This window comes from Ranitomeya variabilis, chromosome 2 (genome assembly GCF_051348905.1).
Source record: "Ranitomeya variabilis isolate aRanVar5 chromosome 2, aRanVar5.hap1, whole genome shotgun sequence".
Lineage (NCBI taxonomy): Eukaryota > Metazoa > Chordata > Amphibia > Anura > Dendrobatidae > Ranitomeya > Ranitomeya variabilis.
In genome coordinates this window covers 223,157,335-223,180,567 of record NC_135233.1, presented here as the reverse complement: position 1 = coordinate 223,180,567, position 23,233 = coordinate 223,157,335, and the positions used below count along the sequence as shown (strand labels likewise).

At 43.7% G+C, this 23,233-nt stretch overlaps 1 protein-coding gene across 1 annotated transcript in view; it reads left to right on the top strand.

Annotated features, from left to right (window-relative positions):
- Positions 1-23,233, top strand: part of PFKFB1 (6-phosphofructo-2-kinase/fructose-2,6-biphosphatase 1) — a 724,603-nt gene that overhangs the window by 618,502 nt on the left and 82,868 nt on the right. The window lies entirely within an intron of this gene.

Genomic DNA, 23,233 nt, shown 5'->3' with positions numbered 1-23,233 from the left:
CAGTACAGGCTGTAACAGGATCAAAGGAAGAAAAAGAAAGCAATATATGTAAATAGATTTATTTTTTTAAATGTAGATTATATAAAACACAAAGGTGAGCCTTAAAAAGAATCTATCACAATGATGATGTCCCAGTTATGGGGTGTAAATGAGAGTGGTAGCTTCTCTCTCTTCCTGCACCATTACATAATTCCAACTTGGAAAATGTCCCATTCTTTAGGACTTCCATAAAATAGGAAGTTTAGCACACCTACAGGTCCTTCTCAAAAAATTAGCATATAGTGTTAAATTTCATTATTTACCATAATGTAATGATTACAATTAAACTTTCATATATTATAGATTCATTATCCACCAACTGAAATTTGTCAGGTCTTTTATTGTTTTAATACTGATGATTTTGGCATACAACTCCTGATAACCCAAAAAACCTGTCTCAATAAATTAGCATATTTCACCCGTCCAATCAAATAAAAGTGTTTTTTAATAACAAACCAAAAAACAATCAAATAATAATGTTCAGTTATGCACTCAATACTTGGTCGGGAATCCTTTGGCAGAAATGACTGCTTCAATGCGGCGTGGCATGGAGGCAATCAGCCTGTGACACTGCTGAGATGTTATGGAGGCCCAGGATGCTTCAATAGCGGCCTTAAGCTCATCCAGAGTGTTGGGTCTTGCGTCTCTCAACTTTCTCTTCACAATATCCCACAGATTCTCTATGGGGTTCAGGTCAGGAGAGTTGGCAGGCCAATTGAGCACAGTAATACCATGGTCAGTAAACCATTTACCAGTGGTTTTGGCACTGTGAGCAGGTGCCAGGTCGTGCTGAAAAATGAAATCTTCATCTCCATAAAGCATTTCAGCCGATGGAAGCATGAAGTGCTCCAAAATCTCCTGATAGCTAGCTGCATTGACCCTGCCCTTGATGAAACACAGTGGACCAACACCAGCAGCTGACATGGCACCCCACACCATCACTGACTGTGGGTACTTGACACTGGACTTCAGGCATTTTGGCATTTCCTTCTCCCCAGTCTTCCTCCAGACTCTGGCACCTTGATTTCCGAATGACATGCAAAATTTGCTTTCATCAGAAAAAAGTACTTGGGACCACTTAGCAACAGTCCAGTGCCGGTGTTTATGGTTCAGTCCCTGGCTTACTAGAGGTAGGGATCCGAGTGAAATGACACGCAGCACAAAAGGTTGTGTGATCATATACAGGGGAAGCCCAGGAGCACGTCTGACTCACTGGGCTCTACCCCTCCTTTTATATAGAAAAGAGCTATACATTTACAGACATGCGCACAAGCGCTCATATTTCACATCCTTTTACAAAAACAGTCTATACTAGAGATAAGGTACAGCTTCTAGTATGTAGGTAAAAGGTTACACTATCAAGAAGGAATGCGTCCATAAAAGGAAATGTCAACTTTGCTTAAGTTTCCTGAAATAAGCCAGATGTCTCAGGAGAAAGACACAATGGATTCTTTCAGTCTGATCTCCACAATTCCCCCCTTTGACATATTCTTTTTTTATTACCACAGGGCCAAAGACAAAGCCTTTATTTTTGGTATTACACATGCACACACTTATATTATTAATAAGAGAATCAAATCTAGTATTAATTCTTCTATCGCAAATTATTTTCTTCTTTAGCAGTATACTAAAATATAAAAACAAAAATTAGTACGGTAATATTAATTAGAATCACTAGAGGATAACATAAGAATAAAGAAAAAAAAAAAAAAAAAAAATTTATACTCTTGCATCTATTACACAAAGTTTATCTGTGCATACTGAGATACCCTTGAGCACAATCTGGAATAGTACGTATATGACTACAATAATCATAACTATATGTATTATGCTCTGCATAATCCCAGCAACCCACCCACCGATTCCTCTGAACCAGTTGGCTGGGTTAAGAAAAGAAAAGGTATCTGACCACCAGCTATCCTTATTCTGGTCATTATCTTTGTCATACTGATCTCTGAGTCGTTGTACGTCCTTTAATTTAAATGTCATACTCATAGTACTATTCGGGTCTATATAATGACAGCAGGTGGGTCCGATGATTTGACACATACCCCCTTGTGAGGCAGTTAGGTAATCCAATACCAGGGTATGTTGGTTGATGACTATTATAAGCTGATTCTGTACAGCTATACTAGTGTTTAGTATATCCAATATATCCCAAATTTGATCATCTAGATAGTCTGTGGCCCTAACCAGTTTATCCCACATTTGTGTAATCATAGGGTAAATAAAAATAGAACTGACAATTTTATTAGGAATTCCCATTTGTACTATATGTGGCCTCCCCGAGGGACGTGGTGAGTTATCTGCAGCTCTTTTATATAGTGTGTGCTTGGGCACGGCTTGCATATTCACTTGTTTATTTGAAATTATGAATGTAGCCGGGGTTAGGCGTAATATCATCCAGATACACAATCATAAATTTATCCAAATAATCGCGGAAAATGTCATGCATAAAGGACTGGAAGACTGAAGGGGCATTTGAAAGACCAAAAGGCATCACCAAATACTCAAAATGGCCCTCGGGCGTATTAAATGCGGTTTTCCACTCATCCCCCTGCTTGATTCGCACCAAATTATACGCCCCACGGAGATCAATCTTAGAGAACCACTTGGCCCCCTTTATACGAGCAAACAAATCAGTAAGCAGTGGTAACGGATATTGATATTTAACCGTGATTTTATTCAAAAGTCGATAATCAATACACGGCCTCAAAGAGCCGTCTTTCTTAGACACAAAGAAAAAACCGGCTCCTAAGGGAGATGACGAAGGACGAATATGTCCCTTTTCCAAGGACTCCTTTATATATTCTCGCATAGCAGCGTGTTCAGGCACAGACAGATTAAATAAACGACCCTTAGGGTATTTACTACCCGGAATCAAGTCTATGGCACAATCGCACTCCCGGTGCGGAGGTAGTGAACCAACCTTGGGTTCTTCAAAAACGTCACGAAAGTCAGACAAGAATTCAGGAATCTCAGAGGGAATAGATGATGAAATGGAAACCAAAGGTACGTCCCCATGAGTACCTTTACATCCCCAGCTTAACACAGACATAGCTCTCCAGTCGAGGACTGGGTTATGAGATTGCAGCCATGGCAATCCCAGCACCAAAACATCATGTAGATTATACAGCACCAGAAAGCGAATAACCTCCTGGTGATCCGGATTAACACGCATAGTCACTTGTGTCCAGTATTGTGGTTTATTACTAGCCAATGGGGTGGAGTCAATCCCTTTCAGAGGTATCGGAGCCTCCAGTGGCTCCAAATCATACCCACAGCGTTTGGCAAAGGACCAATCCATAAGACTCAAAGCAGCGCCAGAGTCGACATAGGCGTCCGCGGTAATAGATGACAAAGAATGCAAACAAATGCCAACTATCTTGGTGTAAAGGAACCGAGAAAAATGCATTTGAAAGATCTATTACAGTAAACACTTGAGAACTGGCTGGTATCTGTGATAGTAACGTATGAGGATTGGGTACAACTGGGGTGATTGGATCTAGAACTTTGTTTATTTCTCTTAGATCATGTACCATACGATATTTGGGCATAGAACCCTTATCAAGAGTTCTCTTCTTGACTGGATACAGAGGAGTGTTAGCAGGTGATTGTATCTCTACCAAAACTCCTTTCTCTCTATATCCCTCTATCTGTTTTGTAATCGCTAATTCCTGCTGGGCACTCACAGGGTATTGTCTGAGCTGTGGGAGAACAGTTCCTGGTTGCACAGATAATTTTACAGGAGAAATATGCAATAATCCCACATCAGTGTCACCCTGTGCCCACAGTGTTTCTGGGATCATTGAGAGGTCTAGATCTGTGGTGTACTCTTTTTCTTCAGTATAATCCTCAAAAGCCTGAATTCTAACATATTGTTCTAATGTTTCTGCATCATCAGGGATAGTCAGCATAACTGTGCCATCTTCCCTAAAATTGATGTTAGCTTCTAATTTCTTTAGGACATCAGTTCCTAACAGACATGTTGGGGCACCTCTGGCATACAAAAATCTGGATGCAAAACATTTAGGTCCTAATGAGACCTCTAGGGGCACAGTATATGGCAGTGTTCGAATTACCCCATCATAACCCTCAGCAAAAGTTGTTTGTTCTGAAATATCTTCCGGATTCGGAAGAAAATCTTGATTCAAAATTGAGGAAGTTGCACCTGTATCTATCAAAAATGGAATCTCTCTCCCCCCCACATTCACCTGTATCATAGGTCTTCTAGCTGGTAGGGAAGTTTGTAACACATCGAGTTAATCTGAATCTGGTATGGGACCATCTACGATGGTAGATTTCTGCTGGTTGTCCGTTTGGGGAGGGTTATTTCTGGGAACAAATTTGCCTGACTTTATATCTGCCAACTTCTTCCTGCACTCTCTTTGGAAATGACCTGGCTTTTTACAGTAGTGGCAAGGAAAATTGTGTCTCACTCTTCCTCCTGTATTAGCTTGTGCTATTCTAACAGGCTTACGATTCTCTCTCATATCCATGGCTATTCCTAAACATCGTTGTTTCACAATATTTGGTTGTTCAATTGTTCTCCAATCTGGAGTAGAGGATTTAAATTTTTCTCTGATTTTCGGATCTAGCCCCTCTATTAATTGTTTTGTAAAAAGTCTCCTTACTGAAGCATCAGTCAAATCCAATCCTTCATCCCTAAAGCTATTTTCTAGTTCTTGACTATATTCTTCAATACTTTGCCCAAATTTCTGCATAATCACACCCGTAGATCCCCTTTCCCTCTGTTTTCCTCTCATGAAAATTATTAATGCCTCTGTGAACTGGGTACCTGATGCTTCTGTCTGTAAGGCACCCCCTTCTGCCACTGGTCTATTGGGCTGTAGGTGTGTCAATAATTCCTGAAAAAGTCCGGGGGACATTTTCATTCTACATAATTCTTCCCCGTCCGCCCAGACCCCAGCATGAGTCTGCATGATTTGTTGTATATACTGCGCAAACCTTATGGGGTATTGAGTGGGATCCGGTGCATTATGCAGGAGGGACATACCCTCAGCAGGGGACCAAGGAAAGTATTGTCTGGTCTGATGATATCTGGTGTTCATTACCCCGTCAGCACCAGGTTCCCTAAAGGGTCTTGGTACTACCCTAACAGGGGCAAGTACAGCGCCATATCTAGGTGTACCACAGGCTAGGCAATCATTTCTCCAATCTGGATTTTGTTGTCCACAGTGTGAACATTCCCATCCTCCTACCCCACCAAGATTGGGATACAAGGCTGGAAATTGTTTTCCTCCTTCTGCTCTTCCAGATGGTACAAATGATTGGGCTTTTGGATCTAGGTAAGGTGGCGGGATTATGTCACAACTTTTTCCCTTCCCCATGATCCATTTGGAAGTGTCTGGATCGTACTTCCAATTCTCCTCTTTAGCTGTTTTTGAGACCTCTATCATACAATGTATGATTTCTTCCCACCCATTGTCTTTGATAATTCCACCTCGTTCTTTACTCAGTTTTTCCCATTCTGTACTGAACATAAGTGCTTCTGAAATTCCCAATTTTTCTCTTACCCTTCTAATCTGCCTTCTGACTGTCTTTCCACATCTTTCCTGTATGATATCTGCTGCTTCCACTTGTCCTAAGACGGTTTTTGTCTGTTTATTTCCCATTTTTCTTTTCAATATTAGCTATGACTACCCTAGGTGACGTTTGGACAATCACTTACTCTATGGTGATGTCTCGTTGCCTTCTCTCCTAGGGAGCTAAAATATTGAAAGGCTTGTCTGCTCCATTTCTTCTAATATGCAGGACGTACTTAAGTGCTATTATGCACGCAAACAGACCCAGCAACACCATACAGATCACAAAGCTTTCTGTGTCAGTTAGCATACTTGTCCCAGGCTCATGAAACCGCGTCCTGGGCTCATTCTATCAAACCTTATCCAGAAATGAAGGAGGTTAAGCACTTAATTGAGAGTCAAGCATGGGCGGAGGTCTCCCAGAAGGACGCAACCACATGACCCAGTTAGGCTGACTTCCGTGTATAAGGCTTATACCCCAACTATTTCGGCTTATTTTTCTACGCACTTTTGCTCTTCTTTCACAACATACCACAACCTTCACACTGTTCACACACTGCCAGGGACAGGACTCATAAATCTATACAATATGGTAACCCGAGTTTTATAGGTATCTACTCACTACTAGACTAACCCAGCGTGACACGGCTCATAGAGATCTTTCGGATAATACAGGGCAGATAAAAGAGAACTAATAATGTCTCTTACCTGGCCAGGTTTTTCAGTTCATTTGCCGTCCATTATCCCAGATCTCCGTTGTCCGTATCCGCAGGTAAATCTCGAGCAAATACTCTCACCTCAGGTCCCTGTTCGGTGCGCCAAAGTAATGTTAAGTCCTTCTCAGTCCCTGGCTTACTAGAGGTAGGGATCCGAGTGAAATGACACGCAGCACAAAAGGTTGTGTGATCATATACAGGGGAAGCCCAGGAGCACGTCTGACTCACTGGGCTCTACCCCTCCTTTTATATAGAAAAGAGCTATACATTTACAGACATGCGCACAAGCGCTCATATTTCACATCCTTTTACAAAAACAGTCTATACTAGAGATAAGGTACAGCTTCTAGTATGTAGGTAAAAGGTTACACTATCAAGAAGGAATGCGTCCATAAAAGGAAATGTCAACTTTGCTTAAGTTTCCTGAAATAAGCCAGATGTCTCAGGAGAAAGACACAATGGATTCTTTCAGTCTGATCTCCACAGGTTCAAAAGTGGCTTTACCTGGGGAATGCGGCACCTGTAGCCCATTTCCTGCACACGCCTGTGCACGGTGGCTCTGGATGTTTCCACACCAGACTCAGTCCACTGCTTCCTCAGGTTCCCCAAGGTCTGGAATCGGTCCTTCTCCACAATCTTCCTCAGGGTCCGGTCACCTCTTCTCGTTGTACAGCGTTTTCTGCCACATTGTTTCCTTCCAACAGACTTACCATTGAGGTGCCTTGATACAGCACTCTGGGAACAGCCTATTTGTTGAGAAATTTCTTTTTGGGTCTTACCCTCTTGCTTGAGGGTGTCAATGATGGCCTTCTTGACATCTGTCAGGTCGCTAGTCTTACCCATGATGGGGGTTTTGAGTAATGAACCAGGCAGGGAGTTTTTAAAAGCCTCAGGTATCTTTTGCATGTGTTTAGAGTTAATTAGTTGATTCAGAAGATTAGGGTAATAGGTCGTTTAGAGGACCTTTTCTTGATATGCTAATTTATTGAGACAGGTTTTTTTGGTTATCAGGAGTTGTATGCCAAAATCATCAGTATTAAAACAATAAAAGACCTGACAAATTTCAGTTGGTGGATAATGAATCTATAATATATGAAAGTTTAATTGTAATCATTACATTATGGTAAATAATGAAATTTAACACTATATGCTAATTTTTTGAGAAGGACCTGTATATTTAAGTTTGCCAAAGTGTTCTTGACTGTAAACTTCTTTCCTGTATTATTGCTGTATCCTTTTACTGCCGTCTGATTCAGTTCATCCTCTTCCTTGCCTTGACTTGCATCTCTGGATGACTTGAGGCATCTCGTTAGCAAGGGTCAAACCAGGGCTTGTTTAGACATCACGACCTAGTCGATTTTGGGTCACAAAGGATGTTCTTACATGTAGCATGCTTTGTTTTCAACATTCTATTTCACCTTGATGACCTGTGGACCACAAGCGAAGAAGGGAAGGGGTCCTTGACTGCTGATGCTCTGGGTAATGTTGGGCGATGTGTCTTTTTTCCCCATTTTCCCATCTCTTCTTTATATTTGCTAATCCCCCTTTTTCCCCTCATGGCTGATGTAGTGAGAGTTTGTTGTTAGAAGTGTGGAGCCCCACTCCTTGCTGGTTCATTTGAAAGTGGTACACACCATTATATACTCCCCTTCCCGTGTTTTTGTAGCCCCTTCTCCTGTACCTGCTGAGGGAGCGTTCCCTCGTTATAAACATTTTCTATTGTATGCTGTTATGATATGATTTTATATGTTTTAGTGAGAAGGACTAAAATCACAGCTGGTGGTAAAATTTTGCGATTTGGAGAGTATGGAACTGAAGACAGACTTGCCCACTCGGAGTCCGGTGGTGTACACCGTTTCGGTTGTTCTTGACTTCTATGGCTAAAGAAATGGGCAATACAAAGAGAAAAATAAAGCTGTTGCTGGCTTTATCCAAAAAAATAATAATGTGCTGTATATTCGTTAGTGCATAATTTCATGGGAGGGGTCAATTTTGTTAAAAGTCAGAAGCAGGTGATTGGTCTCTGTAGTCCTCCCATGCTCTTGAACTTGCTTTTCATCTTCCTTGTGGTTGCAGATTTGGTGTTGCTGGCCTCTACTACCCAATGAAGAATGTAAATTTTCCTTTTCTCAGCCTTGTGCCAAAGGCCACCCTGTGAGCCACTTTTGAGAGCTGTGGTATAAGGGTTAACATGTAGTCAGTCCACTCTTCCCTATAGGGTTCTCTGGTGGAAATAAATCTTGTTTTTGGCCTTTGACAATTATAAGTAGTAGTGTTGAGTGAGGGTGCTTGCCACTGCTTGTTATTCGATCGAGTATAGCGGGTACTTGAGTGCCCTACCCACGTTTTGTGGCTATTAGACAGCCGATAAACATGCGAGGATTGCCTGCCATGTTGGCTACTGGCATTACTTTGATTGGCTGGTTGCATCACGTCTTATATAAAATGGGTGACGCGATCCTCGGCACACTGTCCTCAGGGAGAGTTGTTCTAGGATGGAGAGCTTACATTACAGCAGGCATATAGGCAGTATTTGACTGCTATTGCAGTACTTGTATACCACTGTTGCACCATTAAAACAAAAGTCCTTTTCGGGGCTACATACTGTCCTTTCTTTAGTAAAACCAATGTTACCTGCATTCAGTGTAGGGATCGCTGGTGGACCAGTGATAGTTTTGGATTAGAGGCATATAGGCAGGGTTTATTGCCTTATAGCGCTCCTATAGGTATACTGCAACTGCAATCTAAAAACAAATGTCCTTTTCAGGGCTACATATTTTCTTTTCTCTATCAATACTGGAAAGTTTGCAGGCATATATTATATACCCAATTTAAAATGTTCAAGGCGTTCAGTAAGGGATGGGGAAGTGGATGTGCTGCTGATGGTGAACGCAGAGGCCGAGGCCACGGGCCCAGGCTTCCCAACCCTACCAGAAGGCAGCAGCCGAACATAAAGCCAATTAAAATGTTCCTTTTTTTCTGGTGTATTCCCATGCACCCTTTCCAACCCCGCAAAAGGGCATACAATTCACGGTTTCTTTTTTTTCTTGCACACCGGTGGGTGTAGTTTAATTCCCCCCACTACTATGTCATCCGACTCTATTGACTGATTCCGTAGCTCCAATTCTGGTGGTGGGAGGTGGATGGAGTTATTCCAACTGCAGCCATGAGACTCATGCATGACCGGATAATTGGGGTTTCCAAACATTCCACTTACAGATTATGTTGAATGACATAAGTATTGGGTATGTTGAATTTCCTCCAACCCAGATAAGTCACCACCAAAGATGCCTGAAAGCAGTTTACTCCCCTCTCACCATTGAAAACACATGCATGCTCAGTGAAACCGAGCATGCATGTGTATGGAGAACTCGGGGGGAATATCTATCATCCTAAAGACACCTTAACCGGGGAGGGAGGGCTATACATTAAACTAAATGAGATCTGTACAATGAGGAATGCACATTTCTTATAGACATAACTAGACGAGGACAGCTGTGTACTGTGTGTCATGAAGTCTCATATAACAGCAGCATTAAATGTTAGCTGGAAAACATGATCTGTGAAAATAACTCCCAACAAAAAAAATCTGGATAAGAATTGGAACCAAAACATGGAACTTGGCATACAGCCTTCTTAGCACAAAATGTGACTCCAAAATCACATTTTTACACAATGAGCCTGGAGTCTTGTAGCTCGGCTGATATGTCTGCTCACCATGCAAATTTAGAAGTGACTGCAAATAAATAAACTCGTCAAAGACAAACATGACAGTATAAAATATACAAATCCAGTGTCATGTTTAGATTGCTTGAAAAAGGAGGTGATGCGATTTCAAAGACCAAGACAGCGATATAAGGAGTATTACAGTATGAGCTTGGAAAACCCCGAATTTACCATTGGATAATATATATGGTATATAGTATAAGGTATACTATGGTATATGGTATTACATTGGATAAATACTAGGTATTTTATATGCATCTATATATATAATTGTCTAAGGTCCACTTTCGTCTGTCTGTAACGGAAATCCCGCGTCGCTGATCAGTGATATTGGGGCGGGATTTAAACACCGCTTCACTTTTTACTATTGATGTTGCCTATGCAGCATCAATAGTAAAAATATATAGTGTTAAAAAAGGAAATTAGACCTACCGGTAATTCGGTTTCCAGTAGTCCCTCAGGACAGCACCATGGAGGATGTCCTTCCTCGACCTATAGCGGGACAGGATCATAGAGAGGTTAAAAGGACCCTCCCACCTCTACCCTCCAGTGTTCTTTCAAAGTACCACCGAAGTATGGAAATAAATGGTCTAAACGTGCCCTTACAAACACGTGTGTAATAACCATTAAAGGGCCTCATCTTAATTTCAAGCCATGGTGACCCAGAGGACGAACGATCTGCCGGTAGATTAACCCCGAGCAATCCTAAAAACAGAGACATAAGGGAGGGAATTATGGGTGCTGTCCTGAGGGACTACCGGAAACCGAATTACCGGTAGGTCTAATTTCCTTTTTCCATTACATCCCTCAGGACAGCACCATGGAGAATACCAAAGCAACTCTCCCAGGGTGGGTACAGAAGCCCAGGAATCAAAGTCCCAGGCAAAAACCAGACTAAATATATAAAGGATCTGAAAGATCAGAAAAACCATAGAGATCTGCAAAGAAAATCACCGTAGTGAGTGCCTGGTGTACATCTATAATGGCCAATTTCAGTATGAATGTGGTAAATGAAATAAGCATCAGGAGCAGAGAGTGAGATACACCCATTGTACTTCAATACCAATAATGAACCACAGCAAGTTATTTATTGTGGTACTTATAGACATCGCAGTCCCAGAATAGGGTTAGAAAACCTTATTGCCCAGCAAAATATGTGAAAGTCACAGCCACCACACAACGAGGACTGTACTGACCAATAATAAGCTGCATGTGCTTATAACCCAGGACTGTTCCTTCATCGGACCTTCTGGGCTCAGGTTAACCCTGCTGTTCTGTTGGTCAAAAATGACCGTTTTTGAAATTCTATAATGTTATAAAAATTCAGCGTGTGATTCTGAGACTTGAGGGTCCCTGACTTTTCGTCATTAGGGGGGTACTCTCTGTGGGAATTTTTTTTTTTTTAATTTTTGTTTACTTTATTTGGCACAATTTTTTTATGTGAAATCTAAACAGATTAAAGGGACTCTGTCACCTGAATTCGGAGGGAACAATTTTCAGCCATAGGGGCGGGGTTTTCGGGTGTTTGATTCACCCTTTCCTTACCCGCTGGCTGCATGCTGGCTGCAATATTGGATTGAAGTTCATTCTCTGTCCTCCATAGTACACGCCTGCGTAAGGCAAGATTGCCTTGTGCAGGCATGTACTACGGAGGACAGAGAATGAACTTCAATCCAATATTGCAGCCAGCATGCAGCCAGAGGGTAAGGAAAGGGTGAATCAAACACCCGAAAACCCCGCCCCTATGGCTGAAAATTGTTCCCTCCAAATTCAGGTGACAGAGTCCCTTTAAGCCTTGGTTACAGACCAGCTTACCATACTACAAGGAGACATACAGGACAGAGGCCCTGGACTGCGGGAAGATCAAACCAATAACAGTTAGTACATGGATAATGGCAGAGCATTGGGATGTACGCACATTACTCATCCAGGAGATCACGTTGATTCCAAATCCTTAGATGTCTAACCCCCAGTAAGGGTTATATATTATTGAAACTAAGGAATACACCATGCTGCAGGTAATATCTCCTGCCATTACCAACGTCGGGCTTCTCATTAGAAGCGCTGAAAGAGAAACGTGAATCATCGCTCCTGTTTTACATGATGTTAGACACAGGGAGTCCGGACTCTGAATCAATGAAGGTGGTGGTAGTGCTAGTAAAAATCTTCCGACACTTGAAATTATTCGAAACTGCATTTATACGAGTCATTAGTCCAGACATTATAAGTATGTCAACTTATTTGTCCATATATGCATAATACGCACATACATATCCCAAGAGGCAATCTTCTCAGGGATCTTTATACACTCAGACTGCCATTGTGGGAGTAACCATATTCCATGGCTAGAGAAAAAGTAGGTTTCTTCCTCACGCAGAGGGAGATTATCTACTGTGAGGCAGTGAGACTATGGGATCTTAACAGAAAGAGCCATGGATACAGTTTCAGTTATCTTAGGAGCTGTGACTGCTGTAAGAGCCGCGAGTATGGAATCCTCTGCCACACGACACAGTGCTGCCGCTTCACCACAAGGTACAAAAGGCAGTGCTGATGTCCCTGGTAAACAAAACGCAACAGACTTATGGGAAAAGAATCTGTCTGATTGCCGAATGTAGAGTTTGGGAAGGATTAATAATAATAATAACAACAATAATAAACTTTTATTTATATAATAATTAAAGCAAAAGAAAACCCACCCTGCTCGTGAGAGCTTACAATCTACAATGAGGCGGGGAAGATACAAAGTACAGGTGTGTATCAACAATGTTTTATTTACAATGATGGCACAGCCATCTTCAGGGGGTCGGGATAGATGGAGATAGTGAATGGGCTACACACCCACACAAACATAAAATGACTGATTAGGGAACGTGATAGGCCGCTCTGAACAAATGTGTTTTGCAAATTGTAGATGGTCCTAATATCTTAGGGCAAAGCATTCCGAGAGGGAAGGAATCCTTTGTTTCAACTCGTGGGATTTTCTGCTCCCAGGACAGTAGTATGTCCTTTTATAGGATGTACCAAAATGACATATGTCATTCTTTAAAGCTAATTATGTAATAACTTGCCTTTAGCACTCAAAGTAGAACCTACCTGAGAGATCTGTTCCAAACAGAAGAAATGCAGATTTTACTAAGCCACTTCAAGCATATCTGTTTGCTTGACTAAGCCCTGTTGTAAAGAATGAAGTAACAGAAGCTGGATCTGGGTCCAAAACACAAGGAGTCCATATCCAGAGATGAGGCCCAAGACAAAAATGTGAAGTGGTAGGCCCCTGATACAATGTGCGGCCACACAACAAGGCCCCAGACGGAAGGTCTGACCCAGTGCCACACAGCCAGAGGCGAAAAAGGCACTAAGCCCGACACACTAATGATACCCCCTTAGGCAAAGGGCACTGAAACCCTATGATGCAATATGATGCATATAGGAACTATGAGGCAATATAATGCAAAATGATGTCCAAAGGCATTATTAATTAACCTGATTCAATACGATGCAATATGATGCACATAGGAATAATGAAGCAGTATGATGCAATATGATGCATGAAGTAACTATGAAGCGCTATGGTGCATATAGGAACAATGAAGCAATATGATGCATATAGAGACTATGAAGCAATACGATACAATATGATGCATGAAGTAACTATGAAGCACTATTGTGCATATAGGAACAACGAAGCACTCTGATGCATATAGGAGCTATGAAGCAATATGCTGTAATATATTGCACAAAGGCAATATGAAGCACTATGATGCATATAAGAACCCTGAAGCAATATGATGCATAAAGGCAATATGAGCACTATGATGCATATAGGAACCATGAAGCAATATGATGCAATATGATGCAGAAAGGCAATATGAAGCACTGCGATGCATACAGGAAACATGCAGCAATATGATGCAATATGATGCATAAAGGCAATATGAAGCATTATGATGCATATAGGAACCATGAAGCAATATGATGCAATATGATACATGAAGTCACTATGAAGCGCTATGATGCATATAGGAACCATGAAGCAACATGATGCAATAAGATGCAGAAAGGCAATATGAAGCACTCTGATGCATAAAGGAACCATGAAGCAATATGATGCAATATGGTGCACAAAGGCAATATGAAGCACTATGATGTATATATGAACAATGAAGCACTATGATGCATATAGGAACCATGAAGCAATACGATGCAATGATACATGAAGCAACTTATGAAGCGCTATAATGCATATAGGAACTATGAAGCAATATGATGCACAAAGGCAATATGAAACAGTATGATGCCGTATGATGCCACAGACGCACTCAATATGATGCATAGAGGCACTATGATGCAGTATCATGCACAGAGGCACTCAATATGATGCATAGAGGTACTATGATGCAGTATGATGCACGGAGGCACTCAACATGATGCATAGAGGCACTATGATGCAGTATCATGCACAGAGGCATGCAATATGATGCATAAAGCAGTATGATGCAGTATTATGCACAGAGGCACTCAATATGATGCATAGAGGTACTATGATGCAGTATTATGCACGGAGGCACTCAATATAATGCATAGAGGTGCTATGATGCTGTATTATGCACGGAGGCACTCAATATGATGCATAGAGGCACTATGATGCAGTATTATGCACGGAGGCATAGAAGCAGTATGACTTACACTTTTAGGCAAAAGAGCCATCTATCAGAGTTCCAGGTAAATCTCCACTCTGAACAGTACATCTCATTTGTCAGACTGACTCCACCTGAAGGCTAATTAATGAGCAGCAGCTGGAGGGCAGTCTTCATGGAGACAATGTGCTGAATTAACACCTTGTGTCCTCCTCTGGATGGAGTAGTTAGGTTGCAAAGAAAAGTGAAACACTTGTTTATTGAACCAGAAAATGGAAAGCATGCTTCCAAAAAGTCACTATGAAGTCCAATCATAAGGCTCTGTGCAGACAAGACCTGCAACTAACTGAAGTCCAGTCATGAGATGTAGCCTGGACATATGGCCCTACCATAGCCTAGAGGTCCAAGGCCTAGCTGCAAATGGGTTCCAGGTACAGCTTTGGCACAAAGGCATGAGACTAGAGTCAGCCCAGAGGCCCAGGCCATCAATGCAACATTAAACCATGCACTCACCTGTGCTGGCTCCATGCCTGCTAGAAAACAGTGGGAGCTGGTAACGCCGAGAGCCTACCGTGGAAGCGGCGTTCCGTCAGGAATGCTGCATTACTGCCTGTGCCCCCTTCCATGTTCCATCGTGGAACGCACGCCGGTCCTATATGCCGGCGCCCCTTTCTGACGTCACCGGAAGCGCAATGGCCTTCTCCACCACACGACTTTCGTAAGTAGCAGTGTTTTGCTGATCGCCGTCCGAGCCGAGAGCCCCCACCAGGAGGAAGCGGCTCTACCCAGGAGCCCGTCCGCTCGACTGGTCTCTGGGGCTGAGGGACTCCCCACCGGGGAGTGTCCACCCTGGGCTACTTGACAGGGGGAAGGATTGGACCTGCCGCACGATCCCCCTAAGCCCACTGCACAGGCTGACTGTTGGCTGAGGAACCTCTCAAAGAGGAGTCGGCCACGGTCCGTCTGACCAGGAAAAGGGAAGGTTGAGACCCCCAAACTCTGAGTCCATCTGGTACAGCACTGATAGCTGAGGGACCTCTACCCAGTGAGGTGTCGGCCACGGACCACTTGACAGGGGGAAGAGAACCCACAGGCTATCTTCGCTCTAGGAGCAACCTCTCATACATCCTTTCCTGTAGGGACAGGAAAAACACTGGAGGGTGGAGGTGGGAGGGTCCTTTTAACCTCTCTATGATCCTGTCCCGCTATAGGTCGAGGAAGGACGTCCTCCATGGTGCAGTCCTGAGGGACGTAATGGAAAATAATAATTAAAAAATCGTGATATTCTCACCTTCCGGCGTCCCCGGCAGCTTTTCCCGCTTCTTGCGATGCTCCGGTCCCACTAATGCTCCGCTACATCATCACGGGTTATTGCCGCAAAGCATCACTGGGAACGGACCTGGCGGGAGCATCGCTAAAGGCCTGGGCTGGATCTGGGGGCCGCCGGAAGGTGAGTATATAACTATTTTTTATTTTAATTCTTTTTTTTAACAGGGATATAGTGCCCACACTGCTATATACTACGTGGGCTGTGTTATATACTACATGGGCTGTGTTATATACTGCGTGAGCTGTGCTATATACTATGTGGGCTGTGCTATATACTACGTGGGCTGTGCTATCTACTACATGGGCTGTGTTATATACTGCGTGAGCTGTGTTATATACTACGTGGGCTGTGCTATATACTATGTGGCTGTGCTATATACTGCGTGGGCTGTGCTATATACTACGTGGGCTGTGCTATATACTACGTGGGCTGTGCTATATACTACGTGGCTGTGCTATATACTACGTGGCTGTGCTATATACTACGTGGCTTTGCTATATACTACGTGGGCTGTGTTATGTGCTACGTGGGCTGTGCTGTTATGACCCCAATGGCGAGGGTCTCAGAGGAACGTGGAAGTCTGCAGAATACAAAAATCCAGCTCATAGGGCAGTGGTAACTGGGTTGACCATATATCTACTCCTAACGCCAACACTAGAAGTAGCCGGGGATCATTCCTACGTTGATTCTAGATGACACGCGCCAGCCGGAGAATCTAGCTACCCCTAGTAGAGGAAAACAAAGACCTTTCTTGCCTCCAGAGAAGGGGACCCCAAAGCTGGATAGAAGCCCCCCACAAATAATGACGGTGAGATAAGAGGAAATGACAAACACAGAAATGAACCAGGTTTAGCACAGAGAGGCCCGCTTACTGATAGCAGAATAAAGAAAGGTAACTTATATGGTCAACAAAAACCCTATCAAAATCCACACTGGAAATTCAAGAACCCCCGAACCGTCTAACGGTCCGGGGGGAGAACACCAGCCCCCTAGAGCTTCCAGCAAAGGTCAGGATGTAGATTTGGAACAAGCTGGACGAAAATACAAAACCAAAACAAATAGCAAAAAGCAAAAGGCAGACTTAGCTGATATAACTGGAACCAGGATCAGTAGACAAGAGCACAGCAGACTAGCTCTGATAACTACGTTGCCAGGCATTGAACTGAAGGTCCAGGGAGCTTATATAGCAACACCCCTAACTAACTACCCAGGTGCGGATAAAAGGAATGACAGAAAAACCAGAGTCAAAAAACTAGTAACCACTAGAGGGAGCAAAAAGCAAATTCACAACAGTACTCCCCCCTTAGTGAGGGGTCACCGAACCCTCACCACGACCATCAGGGCGATCAGGATGAGCGGCATGAAAGGCACGAACTAAATCGGCCGCATGAACATCAGAGGCGACCACCCAGGAATTATCCTCCTGACCATAGCCCTTCCACTTGACCAGGTACTGAAGCCTCCGCCTGGAGAGGCGAGAATCCAAGATCTTCTCCACCACGTACTCCAACTCGCCCTCAACCAACACCGGAGCAGGAGGCTCAGCAGAAGGAACTACAGGCACAATGTACCGCCGCAACAAGGACCTATGAAATACATTGTGAATAGCAAACGACACAGGAAGATCCAGACGAAAAGATACAGGATTAAGGATTTCCAATATCTTGTAAGGCCCAATAAAACGAGGTTTAAATTTGGGAGAGGAGACCTTCATAGGAACAAAGCGGGAAGAAAGCCATACCAAATCCCCAACGCGTAGTCGGGGACCCACACCGCGGCGGCGGTTGGCAAAGCGCTGAGCCTTCTCCTGTGACAACTTCAAGTTGTCCACCACATGATTCCAGATCTGCTGCAACCTATCCACCACAGAATCCACCCCAGGACAGTCAGAAGGCTCCACATGACCCGAAGAAAAGCGAGGATGGAAACCAGAGTTGCAGAAAAAAGGCGAAACCAAGGTGGCGGAACTAGCCCGATTATTAAGGGCAAACTCAGCCAACGGCAAGAATGTCACCCAATCGTCCTGATCAGCAGAGACAAAACACCTCAAATAAGCCTCCAAAGTCTGATTGGTTCGCTCCGTCTGTCCATTAGTCTGAGGATGGAAAGCAGACGAAAACGACAAATCAATGCCCATCCTACTACAAAAGGATCGCCAGAACCTGGAAACGAACTGGGATCCTCTGTCTGACACAATATTCTCAGGGATGCCGTGCAAACGAACCACGTTCTGGAAAAACACAGGAACCAGATCGGAAGAGGAAGGCAGCTTAGGCAAAGGAACCAAATGGACCATCTTGGAGAAGCGATCACATATCACCCAGATAACGGACATGCCCTGAGATAGCGGAAGATCAGAAATGAAATCCATGGAGATATGTGTCCAAGGTCTCTTCGGGACAGGCAAGGGCAAGAGCAAACCGCTGGCACGAGAACAGCAAGGCTTAGCTCGAGCACAAGTCCCACAGGACTGCACAAATGACCGCACATCTCTTTACAAGGAAGGCCACCAAAAGGACCTGGCCACCAGATCTCTGGTGCCAAAAATTCCCGGGTGACCTGCCAACACCGAGGAATGAACCTCGGAAATGACTCTGCTGGTCCACTTATCCGGGACAAACAGTCTGTCAGGTGGACAAGACTCAGGCCTATCAGCCTGAAATCTCTGCAACACACGTCGCAGATCCGGAGAAATAGCTGACAAGATAACTCCATCTTTAAGAATACCAACAGGATCAGCGACTCCAGGAGCATCAGGCACAAAGCTCCTAGAAAGAGCATCGGCCTTCACATTCTTTGAACCTGGTAAATACGAGACAACAAAATCAAAGCGGGAGAAAAACAATGACCAGCGGGCCTGTCTCGGATTAAGGCGTTTAGCAGACTCGAGATACATCAGATTTTTGTGATCAGTCAAGACCACCACACGATGCTTAGCACCCTCGAGCCAATGACGCCACTCCTCAAATGCCCATTTCATGGCCAACAACTCCCGATTGCCCACATCATAATTTCGCTCGGCAGGCGAAAACTTCCTAGAGAAAAAGGCACAAGGCTTCATAACAGAGCAACCAGGGCCTCTCTGCGACAAAACGGCCCCTGCCCCAATCTCCGAAGCATCCACCTCAACCTGAAAGGGAAGAGAGACATCAGGCTGGCACAAAACAGGCGCCGAAGTAAACCGGCGTTTCAACTCCTGGAAAGCCTCCACGGCAGCAGGAGCCCAGTTAGCTACATCGGAGCCCTTCTTGGTCATATCCGTCAAAGGTTTCACAATGCTAGAAAAATTAGCGATAAAACGACGGTAGAAGTTAGCGAAGCCCAAGAACTTCTGAAGACTCTTAACTGACGAGGGCTGAGTCCAATCAAGAATAGCTCGGACCTTGACTGGGTCCATCTCCACAGCAGAAGGGGAAAAAATGAACCCCAAAAAGGGAACCTTCTGTACACCAAAGAGACACTTTGAGCCCTTGACAAACAAAGAATTTTCACGCAAAATTTTAAAGACCAACCTGACCTGCTCCACATGCGAATCCCAATCATCAGAAAAAACCAAAATATCATCCAGATAAACAATCAAAAATTTATCCAGATACTTCCGGAAAATGTCATGCATAAAGGACTGAAAAACTGAAGGCGCACTGGAGAGCCCAAAAGGCATCACCAAGTACTCAAAATGACCTTCGGGCGTATTGAATGCGGTTTTCCATTCATCACCTTGCTTAATGCGCACAAGGTTGTACGCACCACGAAGGTCTATCTTGGTGAACCACTTGGCACCCTTAATCCGGGCAAACAAGTCAGACAACAGCGGTAAAGGATACTGAAATTTGACAGTGATCTTATTTAAAAGCCGATAATCAATACAAGGTCTCAAAGATCCGTCCTTTTTTGCCACAAAAAAGAATCCCGCACCAAGAGGGGAAGAAGACGGACGAATATGTCCTTTCTCCAGAGACTCCTTGATATATGAACCAAATCATGCATTTTATGTAAAACCAGGAAACGTATCACCTCGCGGTGTTCAGGAGTCATGCACATGGTAACCTGTGTCCAATACTGCGGTTTATTTGCTGCCAATGGTGTAGCATCAATACCCCTAAGAGGGATAGGATTTTCTAATGGTTCAAGAGTAAAACCACAGCGCTTAGCAAATGAGAGATCCATGAGACTCAGGGCAGCACCTGAATCTACAAACGCCATGACAGGATAAGATGACAGTGAGCAAATCAAAGTCACAGACAGAATAAATTTAGGTTGCAAATTACCAACGGTGACAGGACTAACAACCTTAGCTATACGTTTAGAGCATGCTGAGATAACATGTGTAGAATCACCACAGTAGTAGCACAAGCCATTCCGGCGTCTATGAATTTTCCGCTCATTTCTAGTCAGGATTCTATCACATTGCATTAAATCAGGTGTCTGTTCAGACAACACCATGAGGGAATTTGCGGTTTTTCTATCACATTGCACCGAATTAGGTGTCTGTTCAGACAACACCATGAGGGAATTTGCGGTTTTGCGCTCCCGCAACCGCCGGTCAATTTGAATAGCCAGTGCCATAGTATCATTCAGACCTGTGGGAATGGGAAAACCCACCATAACATTCTTAATGGCTTCAGAAAGGCCATTTCTAAAATTAGCGGCCAGTGCACACTCGTTCCAATGTGTCAGCACGGACCATTTCCGAAATTTTTGGCAATACACTTCAGCCTCGTCCTGCCCCTGAGACATAGCCAGCAAGGCCTTTTCTGCCTGAATCTCAAGATTGGGTTCCTCATAAAGTAAACCGAGCGCCAGAAAAAACGCATCAAGATCAGCCAATGCCGGATCTCCTGGTGCCAGCGAAAAAGCCCAATCCTGAGGGTCGCCCCGTAAGAACGAAATAACAATTTTTACTTGCTGAGCAGAATCTCCAGATGAACAGGGTCTCAGGGACAAAAACAATTTACAATTATTCACGAAATTCCTAAACCTAAACCTGTCTCCGGAAAACAGTTCAGGAATCGGTATTTTAGGTTCTGACATAGGATTTCTGATAACATAGTCTTGTATGCCCTGCACACGAGTAGCCAGCTGGTCCACACTTGTAATCAAGGTCTGGACATTCATGTCTGCAGCAAGCATAGCCACTCTGAGGTAAAGGGGAAGAAGAAAAAAACAAAAAAAAACAACTCAGAATCTTCTTTCTTATAATCCCTCTTCTGCAATGCATTAAACATTTAATACTGGCCTGGCAAACTGTTATGACCCCAATGGCGAGGGTCTCAGAGGAACGTGGAAGTCTGCAGAATACAAAAATCCAGCTCATAGGGCAGTGGTAACTGGGTTGACCATATATCTACTCCTAACGCCAACACTAGAAGTAGCCGGGGATCATTCCTACGTTGATTCTAGATGACACGCGCCAGCCGGAGAATCTAGCTACCCCTAGTAGAGGAAAACAAAGACCTTTCTTGCCTCCAGAGAAGGGGACCCCAAAGCTGGATAGAAGCCCCCCACAAATAATGACGGTGAGATAAGAGGAAATGACAAACACAGAAATGAACCAGGTTTAGCACAGAGAGGCCCGCTTACTGATAGCAGAATAAAGAAAGGTAACTTATATGGTCAACAAAAACCCTATCAAAATCCACACTGGAAATTCAAGAACCCCCGAACCGTCTAACGGTCCGGGGGGAGAACACCAGCCCCCTAGAGCTTCCAGCAAAGGTCAGGATGTAGATTTGGAACAAGCTGGACGAAAATACAAAACCAAAACAAATAGCAAAAAGCAAAAGGCAGACTTAGCTGATATAACTGGAACCAGGATCAGTAGACAAGAGCACAGCAGACTAGCTCTGATAACTACGTTGCCAGGCATTGAACTGAAGGTCCAGGGAGCTTATATAGCAACACCCCTAACTAACGACCCAGGTGCGGATAAAAGGAATGACAGAAAAACCAGAGTCAAAAAACTAGTAACCACTAGAGGGAGCAAAAAGCAAATTCACAACACTGTGCTATGTACTATGTGGGCTGTGTTATATACTGCGTGGGCTATGTTATATACTGCGTGGGCTGTGCTATATACTACGTGGGCTGTGCTATATATTACGTGGGCTGTGCAATATACTACATGGGTTATGCAATATACTATGTGGCTGTTATATACTACGTAGCTGTGCTATATACTATGTGGGCTGTGTTATATGTTACGTGGGCTGTGCAATATACTACGTGACTGTGTTATATGCTACGTGTCTGTGCTATATACTACATGGGCTGTGCTATATACTACGTGAGCTGTGCCATATACTACGTGGGCTGTGATACATACTACGTGGGCTGTGTTATATACTATGTGGGCTGTGCTATATACTACGTGGCTGTGCTATTTACTGCATGGGCTGCGCTATATACTGCGTGGCCTGTGCTTTATACTACGTGGACTGTGTTATATACTGCGTGGGCTGTGTTATATACTGCGTGGGCTGTGTTATATACTGCATGGGCTATGTTATATACTGCATGGGCTGTGCTATATACTACGTGGGCTGTGTTATGTGCTACGTGGGCTGTGCTATGTACTATGTGGGCTGTGTTATATACTGCGTGGGCTATGTTATATACTGCGTGGGCTGTGCTATATACTACGTGGGCTGTGCTATATACTACGTGGGCTGTGCAATATACTACATGGGTTATGCAATATACTATGTGGCTGTGTTATATACTACGTGGCTGTGCTATATACTATGTGGGCTGTGTTATATGTTACGTGGGCTGTGCAATATACTATGTGGCTGTGTTATATGCTACGTGTCTGTGCTATATACTACGTGGGCTGTGCTATATACGTGAGCTGTGCCATATACTACGTGGGCTGTGATATATACTACATGGGCTGTGTTATATACTATGTGGGCTGTGCTATATACTACGTGGCTGTGCTATTTACTGCGTGGGCTGCACTATATACTGCGTGGGCTGTGCTCTATACTACGTGGGCTGTGTTATATACTGCGTGGGCTGTGTTATATACTGCGTGGGCTGTGTTATATACTGCGTGGGCTGTGTAATATACTGCATGGGCTATGTTATATACTGCATGGGCTGTGCTATATACTACGTGGGCTGTGCAATATACTACATGGGTTATGCAATATACTATGTGGCTGTGTTACATACTATGTGGCTGTGCTATGTACTATGTGGGCTGTGTTATATACTGCGTGGGCTATGTTATATACTGCG